The 8,507-nt window shown below is 51.9% G+C and overlaps 1 protein-coding gene across 4 annotated transcripts in view; it reads right to left on the bottom strand.

Moving 5' to 3' along the window:
- CLIP2 (CAP-Gly domain containing linker protein 2) overlaps window positions 1-7,896 on the bottom strand; it is a 128,054-nt gene extending 120,158 nt beyond the window's left edge. For 2 of the 4 annotated variants that reach the window (XM_027861795.1, XM_027861796.1), the window contains exons 1-2: window positions 7,820-7,852; window positions 6,573-6,666 (exon numbers count right to left, since the gene is read on the bottom strand). The gene's annotated coding sequence lies outside the window, so the exon portion shown is untranslated. Of the gene's footprint in view, window positions 1-6,572; window positions 6,667-7,819 lie in introns of all 4 variants that reach the window. The other 2 variants (XM_027861794.1, XM_027861797.1) reach the window with 1 other exon arrangement.
- Between the last annotated feature and the right edge of the window lie 611 nt (window positions 7,897-8,507).

The following is an 8,507-nucleotide window of genomic DNA, read 5'->3' as shown; positions in this document are numbered from 1 at the left end:
CAACCCCTTCATCTTACAGGAGGGGAAACTGAGGCCCAGGGAGGTTAACTGATAGAATCATAGACCCTGAGCCAGAAGGGACTTCAGAAGTCATCCCCTAGTTCAATATACTAATTTTACAAATGAAGAAACTGAGGGCCAGGGACATGAAGTGGCTTTCCCAAAGTCACTTAGTATAGTAAGCATCAAAGGCAGAATTAGAATTCAGGGCCCTGCCTCCTATCAGGACCTTGAGGAGAGGGAAAAAAGTACATGAGAGAACCAGGCCCAGGATATTGGTGGGAGTGGGGAATGTCACATTAAAAAAACTAGAGACCGATGTGCACTGCCCCAAAGTCTTCTCTTTCCAGATGCCAAGAACTGGCATCTCAGCCACTCTCGGGGAAGTTGCGATGGTCATGCCAAGGCAGGCCAGTGTGCCCAGGCAACACTTCCCCCATCCCCCACCCCATGAGTCACTGCAAGATGGGGTACAAAGAGGCTGTTCAGAAAGAATGTGGGCAAGGCCAACGAGCCGACGGCAAAAGGCAGGGCGCCCTTGGCTGCAGAGAATGGGTTTCCAATGTCTCCTTCATTAAAAGTCTCCTCACACCACGTGGGGTGTCTCCACAGCCCCAGAGTGGCCCCCAGCCCTGGGATTCTAAAGCCAGCCTATTTGAATGGGGAGCGTTTGGACGACTCATTTCCCCAGTAAGGCTGATCTCAGTCCTGTACCCTTCAAACGACCCAAGCCGAGGCCCTGCTGCCTCAGTTTCTCCTCCGGCACCTTCGACGCATAACCCCCCCAACGCACCACTGTCTTCCCTAATGAAGCACTGCAGGGGGCAATAACGGGCAGCAGATGAGCATGTGATTATGTTTCTATTTCACCGACTTCTGAGGCCCAGCTCAGATCCTGCCTTCTCCAGGAAGTCTTCCTGAATCATCCCAGCCAGAAATTCTCTCTCTTTACTTTAGCAACTAAAGCTGTTGTTGAATCATTTCGATCATGTCTGACTCTCTGTGATCCCATTTGGGGTTTTCTTGTCAGAGACGCTGGAGTGGTTTGCCATTTCCTTCTTCTGCTCATTTGACAGATGAGGAAATTGAGGCAAACAGGATGAAGTGACTTGCCCAGGGTTACATTGCTGTGACCCTGTCTGAGGCTGGATTTGAACTCAGGTCTTCCTGACTCTAGGTAGGCCTGGCACTGTGCCACTGAGCTGCCCCACTTTACACGTATAGGGATCCCATAAATGTCTACTGAATGGATTCGGTGGGGATGGTTCCAGGGCATCCTCCACACCCCTCCCCAACACGACACTCTTCCCTGTCTCTACTGCGGTTATCTTCGAGAGAGCCTGAGTGTGAGAGACAGCAGAGCTAACTGGGTGGCACAGGGCTGGAGCCCCTGACCTTAATCTCATCAGGGCAGCATCGCTCTGACCCACAGACCTCATCTGTCCCTAGTTCCAGCTGCAGGCTGGCAAAAGCAATGGACAGGAAGGCGGGGGCCCTGGCGTCCCCCTTTTTTGTGTTTGTTTTTAAACACTGAAATTCTGTCTTCCCTTTTTAGAAAGGCCTGGAGGGAAGAGGAAGGGGAGAAGAACGGAAATAAAGAGAGAGAGAAAGCTAGAGAACTGGTGGTCTATTCCAGGCTACAACTGAAAGTGGGATGGGATTTCCAGGGACTGAAGGCTTGGCACTGAGGGGATTGTTCAGGGTTAAAGAGGAAGCTGGTAAGTTGTTTGGGCCCCAAATTGATGCCTTGTTAATAAAAACAACCTGGGATGGACATTTAAAAACAAAACAAAACAAAAAACGACTTTCTGCCTGGAAGGAAAACGTTTCATTAACCCTCTGAAAACCTGAGTTTAACGACAACCCCTGCCCCTGTGGATATAAAGCGGCAGGGGAAAGATGGAGCAGGGCCCCGGGGAGGGGGAACCGTGGCGGAGGGGGCACTTTCACACCCATTTTCCCAGGATCATTCCCTTTCCTCTTCTGGCCCATGGGGAAGGTCAGGGAAAGGAAGATTCCCCAAGGAGGCAGTTTGCAGAGGAGGCCCTGGAAAGAATTCAGCCTCTCAAATCAGAATCTGAGTTCAAATTCCTGCCGGAATGCTCACGATCCGTGAGACCTCCCACCAATCACTTCCTCTCCCTGGGCTTCATTCTTCTCCCCTGTAAAAGGACTGCAAGTGTTGGACCAGATGAATTCTGAGATCCCTTCTAATTCTCGATCCAGAATCCGCTAATTCCTAGCTGTGTGACCCTGGGTAAGTCATTAGTAAAATGAAGGCCCCCGAGGGCCCTCACAATTCTGCAGCTCTGCTCCTCTCAGTCTGGAGGCAGGAGGACCAACAAAGAGGCAGGCGCAGCATTCCTGAGCCCCCATGCATTAGGAGGGAGTGGCCTGGGGCCTATCAGGCAGCAGGTTAGATGGGATATTTGTCAAAATGGAAATAACATCTGTACAATGCTTCCTGAAGACACTGATGCTCCCAAAGGAACTCAGGTGAAGCGCTATTTCCTTGCTAAAGTTCTGTGTTTGAGGCTTGGCGGCTTTTTAACCTGCATGGCTACCTTAATTTCACCAACTTTATCGATCAACCAACAAGTACTGATGAAGCATCTCCTATGTCCGGCACCAAGCATCAGGCAAGGTGCTGGGGATTAAAGGCATGGACTTAACATTGAGCTGGCCAACGTCATCCCCAGTCCTCAGTTATGGGTCTCTGTCTATGTTTGGTGCAGCTAGGTGGCGCCATAGTGCACAGAGCACCAGGCCTGGAGTCAAGAAGACTCATGTCCCTGAGTTCAAATCTGGCCTCAGACACTTACTGGCTGTATGACCCTGGGCAAGTCACTTCACCCTGTTTGCCTCAGTTTCCTCATCTGTAAAGGTGGAGGAAATGGCAAACCATTCCAGTATCCCTACCAAGAAAACCCCAAATGGGGTCATGAAGAGCCAGACATGATTGAAAAACAACTGAACATATTCAGGACAAATAGTTCTCCTTATCATCTCCTGCTGATGATACCTTTGCTTCTTCCTACCTCCGAGTCTTTGCTCATGCTATTTCCCCTGTGTAGAAGGCTCACCCTACCCCCTCTATGCTGAAACCTCATCTTTTCCTTCCTTTGACACCCAGATCATGATCTACCTCCACAAATCCCACCCTAAGGGGTCTTTTCCTTGTTCCCTCCCTGCCCTGACTCCCATGCCTAGGATCATAACACTGTCAATTTCCAGGGAAAGTCGGGGGGTCAGGTTGGGGGGGACAGGTCTACTTATCCTGTTACTTTACCTATTAGGCAACTGGATAACCTGAAGGATAGACTGCCCAGATTTGAGTTAGGAAGACTTGAGTTCAAATTCTGGCTCAGATATGTACTAGCTGTGTGACCCTGGACAAGCCACATAACCTCTACCTGCCTCAGTTTCCTCATCTGTAAAATAAGGATAACAATAGCACCTACTTCCTAGGGTTGTTGTAAATATTGAGTGAGTTGTGAGGGTACCAATTTAAATTTAAATTTAAGTAATTTAAATGCAAACCTTAAATTCAAACAATACTTAAATGTTACCTTTTATCTTTTTTACCTAGAGCATGGCTGAGAACCTGAATGGGGACAAGAGAGCCCTCCAAGAAGAAACGTTCTGAAGTTCCATCCCTTTCCTCAGAGGAGGAACCAGCCCTATTTTGGTGGGTCTGTGATCTCACTGATGTGGGAGCAAACTACTTCTCACCCACAACTTCTCACACTCCCTGACTCCACATCCTCCCATAATTCCCTTGTGGGAGTCTACCCAGGGTACTGGGCCCTCCTCTCTTGACATGGCACAGGGAACCGACAGAGAATGTGGGCCATGTATCTGTCTGCCTGGCATCCCTCACTTCCAGTGCATGACTGCCCCACCTCAGGACCTCGGGGCAGGCAGTCTCTGAAGTCAGAGAAGCCGAGTTCAAATTTCACCTTTGATGCCGCCTATGTGACCTTGGACAAGTCACTTAGCTGCCTTTCTCCATCTGTAAAATGAGGGAGTCGATGGTCTCTGGGGTCCCTCCCAGATCCAGATCAATGGTCCTATGTCACGTAACCTTTCTGGGCCTCAGTTTCCCTGTCTGTAAAGTGAGAGGGGGTTGGACTAAACAGCTTTCCGACTCAGAATCTATGATCTTAAGAATGAATTTACTCTTCTCTTCAACACGATTTTAGCAAACCCACTTTTCTGCTTTTTTCTACTCTCAGGGAATGTATAATCTAGTTACGATCAGGTTGGGTTTTTTTTAAGTTTTTTGCTTTTTAAATCAATGATCTGTTTAGGGGATCAGGCCTGAATGCAGAGCTGGGGTCACCAAGGTACCACATGTGGCATAATTTTAAAAGAATTTTAAGACAGAATTTGACAAATATCCAACAAATACTCAATCGAAATATTTTATCCCAACAGAAAATCATAGATTTGAAAGCTGGAAGGAGACTCAGAGATCGGCTAGTACAGCTCCTTCAATTTACAGGTGAGGAAACTGAGGACCAGAAGAAAGTATTTTGTCCAAGGTCACATAGGTAGTAAGCAGCAGAGCTAAGATTTGAGCTAAGGACTCTTTTCTCTAAATCTTTTTTTTCCTCTATACAGACAGGAAGTTCCATAGGAATTCAGAGACGGGAGAGATGTCATTGGCCTGGGGCAGTCAGGGAAGACAGCATGGAGGAGCTGACATTTGGCTTGGCCTTGAAGAATGTGTAGGTCAGAGAGACAGAGAGAGGAAGAGAGACAGAGTGAGAGAGAGAGAAAGAGAGAAGGAAATGAGAAACAGAGAGAGCTAGAGACAGAGAAAAGAAAATGAGAAACTGAGAGAATAGAGAGGCAGAGAGAGAAGGAAAGGAGAGAGAGAGAGAGAAAGAGAGAAGGAAGAGAGAGAGAGAGAGAGAGAGAGAGAGAGAGAAGAGAAAAGGAAGGGAGAGACAGAGAGGGAGAGAGAAAGAAGTGAGAAACAGAGAGAGGAAGGAGGGAGAGAGACAGAGAGGCAGAGAGAGAAAGAGAGGGAGAAAAGGAAGAGAGAGACAAAAAGAAAGAGAAGGAAATGAGAGAGAGAGAGAGAGAGAGAGAGCGCAGGTGGAAAGCATTCTAAGTGCTTGTCCAAAGGCTCTACACTGGTTACAAGAACAGCATATTTGAGGCAATGAAAATCATAAGATTTAGACTTAGAATTGGAAGGGACCTTAGAGGTCACCTATTCCAAATCCTTCATTTTACAGATGAAGAAACTAAGGCTCAGAGAAGCTAAAAAGGTGACTTCATTGTTACGCAGGTAGCAAGAGGCAGAGCCTGGACCCAAACCCAGGTTCTCTGACTGCTGGGTGAGAGTTCTTCCCAGTGTGCCACACTCCATGTTGGGGACCATTGGATCAGGCTGGAAAGGTATGGTACAGCCAGACTGTAAAGCCTTGAATGCCAGGCTGAGGACTTTAAACTTTACCCTCGGGGGTACAGGGATCTACTGAACAGGAGAGTGGCATGGCCAGAGTGGTATTTTAGGAAAAAGTCAGCTGGTGGCCGTGTGCAGGGAGCACTGCCCGCCATCAGAATTCTGTGCCACCTCCAGCCGAGCTGGGCACACAACAGTCAATAGAGGCTTGTTGAATGAACAAAGCAGCAAATTCCCATTCCTGGGGGCAGAAGCACAATGGGTGAATGTTACCCAAGAAGCGCTGGGCAGGAGGCCAAAGGCTCACCAGCCAAAATTCCAAACTAGAAAGAGTCCAGCTTCTCTTTGTCCCGGAGCACCTTCACTTCCTCTACTCAGCCCCCCAGAGGTCCTCATTGCCCCACCCTGGTTCAGGCCAGCCAGCCTTCCAGAGGAGAGAGGAAAGGCTCATGAATGGGAAGACATCTAGTCCAACCCCTCCATTTTACAGAGAAAGCAACTGAGGCCCAGCAAGGTGCCATGACTTAAGCTCATAGCTCCAGAGCTGTTCAGAACTCCTGGGGCCATCTAGAGCAACCCCTCCTTTTACAGACAAGAGGACATTAAGTGACTTGCCCACAGTCACACATTGCGTAGCATGCAAATGCACTATCCTCCAGGAGCTCACAGTCCAGTGGAGAAGTCAGGATGGGCACACAGTAAACATGTGGAGTTTGGAGTCAGAAGGTATGGACTGATTCCTGGTCCCTCCTCCAGCCCCAATATTGCTCTGCTTTTAGCATCACAGAGCTAGCCTTGCAAGGAAGCTCTGAGACCATCTAGTTCAATCTCTCCATTTTACAGATGAAGTCACTGAGGTTAAGTGACTTACCCAAATTCACACTGGTAACAAGGAGCAGAGGCAGATTTTGGACTCAGGTCCTCTGACTCCCACGGTACCACAACTGCTTCCCTTTCTCTATTCGAGTTTAAGAGCAGGAGAAAGATTAATAATTCTTTTCCCAGCTTTGCCTATGAGCCTGCCTCATAGAGAGAGGACAGTGGGAGGGGGATGGGGTTATACAGAAATGCTAGTGGGTTCTAGGTTCCAGAGGAGTGCCCCCCAGACTTCCCTCCACCTTCATTCTTTCCTTCCTGTGCAGCTGAGATTTCTCACCTGGAAAGCCTAGTCAAAGCATCATCTCCTAATACTTCACAGGAGTCTGGGTTAGGTGGTTCAGTGACAGTCATTCTACATCCAAGGCTGATCCCTACAAGGATCATTGATAAAGAGACCAATGTGAAGGGAAAAAAAAAAGAGAGATTTCTAGTTTCTATCACCCCTGTCCACCATAATGTGACCCATAAGGTAGGTGGCAATATTTTTCATTGACTCACATTTAGCATTGGGGGGAAACTGAGGCACAAGGGGACTCAGAGGGAGGAATCTATGGTATAGAATTACGGTTCACATTGCCAACCAGCTTTTTTTCTCACTGGCTCACCGTCCTTTCTGGGAGACCCAAAACACCCTGGGCCTGGTTGGAAAGATTCGCCAGTGAATCCTCCCTCCCACAAGTGTGCTCAGGACTCCTTCTGTGCACCCACCCAGCACCAGGGAGGAACTCAGGGCTCCAAGGCCCTGTCACCACTCCTGCCTGACCAGCCTGCTGTTGACAAGCATCTCTTCCCCAGGATCCAGGCCCCCACCCCCTTCGAGGGTAGTAAATTCTGCTGTCTCATGGTATCCTGGAGCCCACAGAGACCATCCACCCTGCCAGAGCTGCAGACATCTGGGAGGGGGGAGGGGGCAGGAAGAAGGGGCCAACCAGCCCCATTCGGGCCACGTTGAACAAGGGTGGAAAAGTCTCTCTCTGTAAGCTGGAGCACTCAATCTGACCCCAGACTCTCCCTCCCTCCCTGGTCCCCAGGAAAGGATGCTGAAATGTCTCTGTGCCCAGGCTCCCTGCTCTGAGGGCATCAGCCACCCTCATCCTGCTCCAGAGTTAGTATGGGAGAAAGGGGAAGCGGCATTGGCTGCAAACCCCACAGACCCATTTAACAAAGAGCTGTCCTCGGCGTGGGCAGGCTCCCAGCCCCTGGCAGAAGCAAAGGGGGCATTTGGCATCCTCGCATGGCTCCTGCACACACCCACCCAGGTCAGTCCCCGTGGTCTTTTTCCTTCGTGGTCACCCCCCCCCCAGCCCCCTAACACGCATACAGATCCAGCTCAAGGACAATGCTTTTTCCCCCACCCGCTACCAAAATGTTGAGCCTCCGCCGGCCCCCTTCTGAGCCCCACCGGCGTTTCTCCCGGGCCATCCCTCCCCCCCATCCCCTCCTTTGTTGCCAGCAGGGGCCGGGGTTTCCACGCTGCGGGCAGCCCCGGCCCCAATCCTGCCCCCGGCCCCGCTGCCTGCCTACCTTCTTCCTGCCTACGTTGGTGCTCTGCATCCAGATGGCAAGGCGGCCAGGGCTGGGGCGGGGGCTGGGGCTGGGGCTGGGGCCGAGGCTGGGCGCTGTCCTCCCTCCTTGCCTGCCTGCCCGCCTGACCGGCCCGGCCTCGCCAAGCGCTGGCCTCCCCGCCTCCCTGCCCCTCCCTCCCTGGGGTTCTGGAGGGGAGGAGGAGGAGGAAGAGGACAAGGAGGAAGAGGAGGAGGAGGCAGAGGAGAAGGAGGAGGAGGAGGAGGAGGAGGAGGAGGAGGAAGAGGAGGAGGAGGAGGAGCAGAAGGATGCTGCCGCGGCAGCCCCAGCACTGAGAGCAGGCTGGCCAGCCCCGGAGTCAGCGCTGCGGTGCGTTGCGCTGCGCTGTGCTGCCCTGGGAGATGGCTAGGGTGGGAGGCAGCCAGAGGCGGGCGGGCAGAGGCTGGCGACTGGGCAGGAGGCTGGGCGGGCAGCAGAGGGTCCCGCCCCCGCCCCGGCCCCTCCTCCCCACCCGGTCCAGGGGCGGCTGGCAGCCCCAAGCCTCTGGATGTGCCGTGCGGCGGGCGCGCGGGCGGGCGCAGGGAGGCTGCCCTGCCCGGCCCTGCCCGGCCCAGCCCAGGCCGGTGGGGCTCTGCAGGCTCTGGCCAGACCCTCGGCCGGCTGCGGCTGCAGCGGCTGCTCCCGCCTG

This window comes from Vombatus ursinus, unplaced genomic scaffold (assembly GCF_900497805.2).
Source record: "Vombatus ursinus unplaced genomic scaffold, bare-nosed wombat genome assembly UNPS02014768.1, whole genome shotgun sequence".
NCBI lineage: Eukaryota > Metazoa > Chordata > Mammalia > Diprotodontia > Vombatidae > Vombatus > Vombatus ursinus.
The sequence above is the reverse complement of the archived record's forward strand: the minus strand, read 5'-3'. Positions and strand labels throughout refer to the sequence as shown.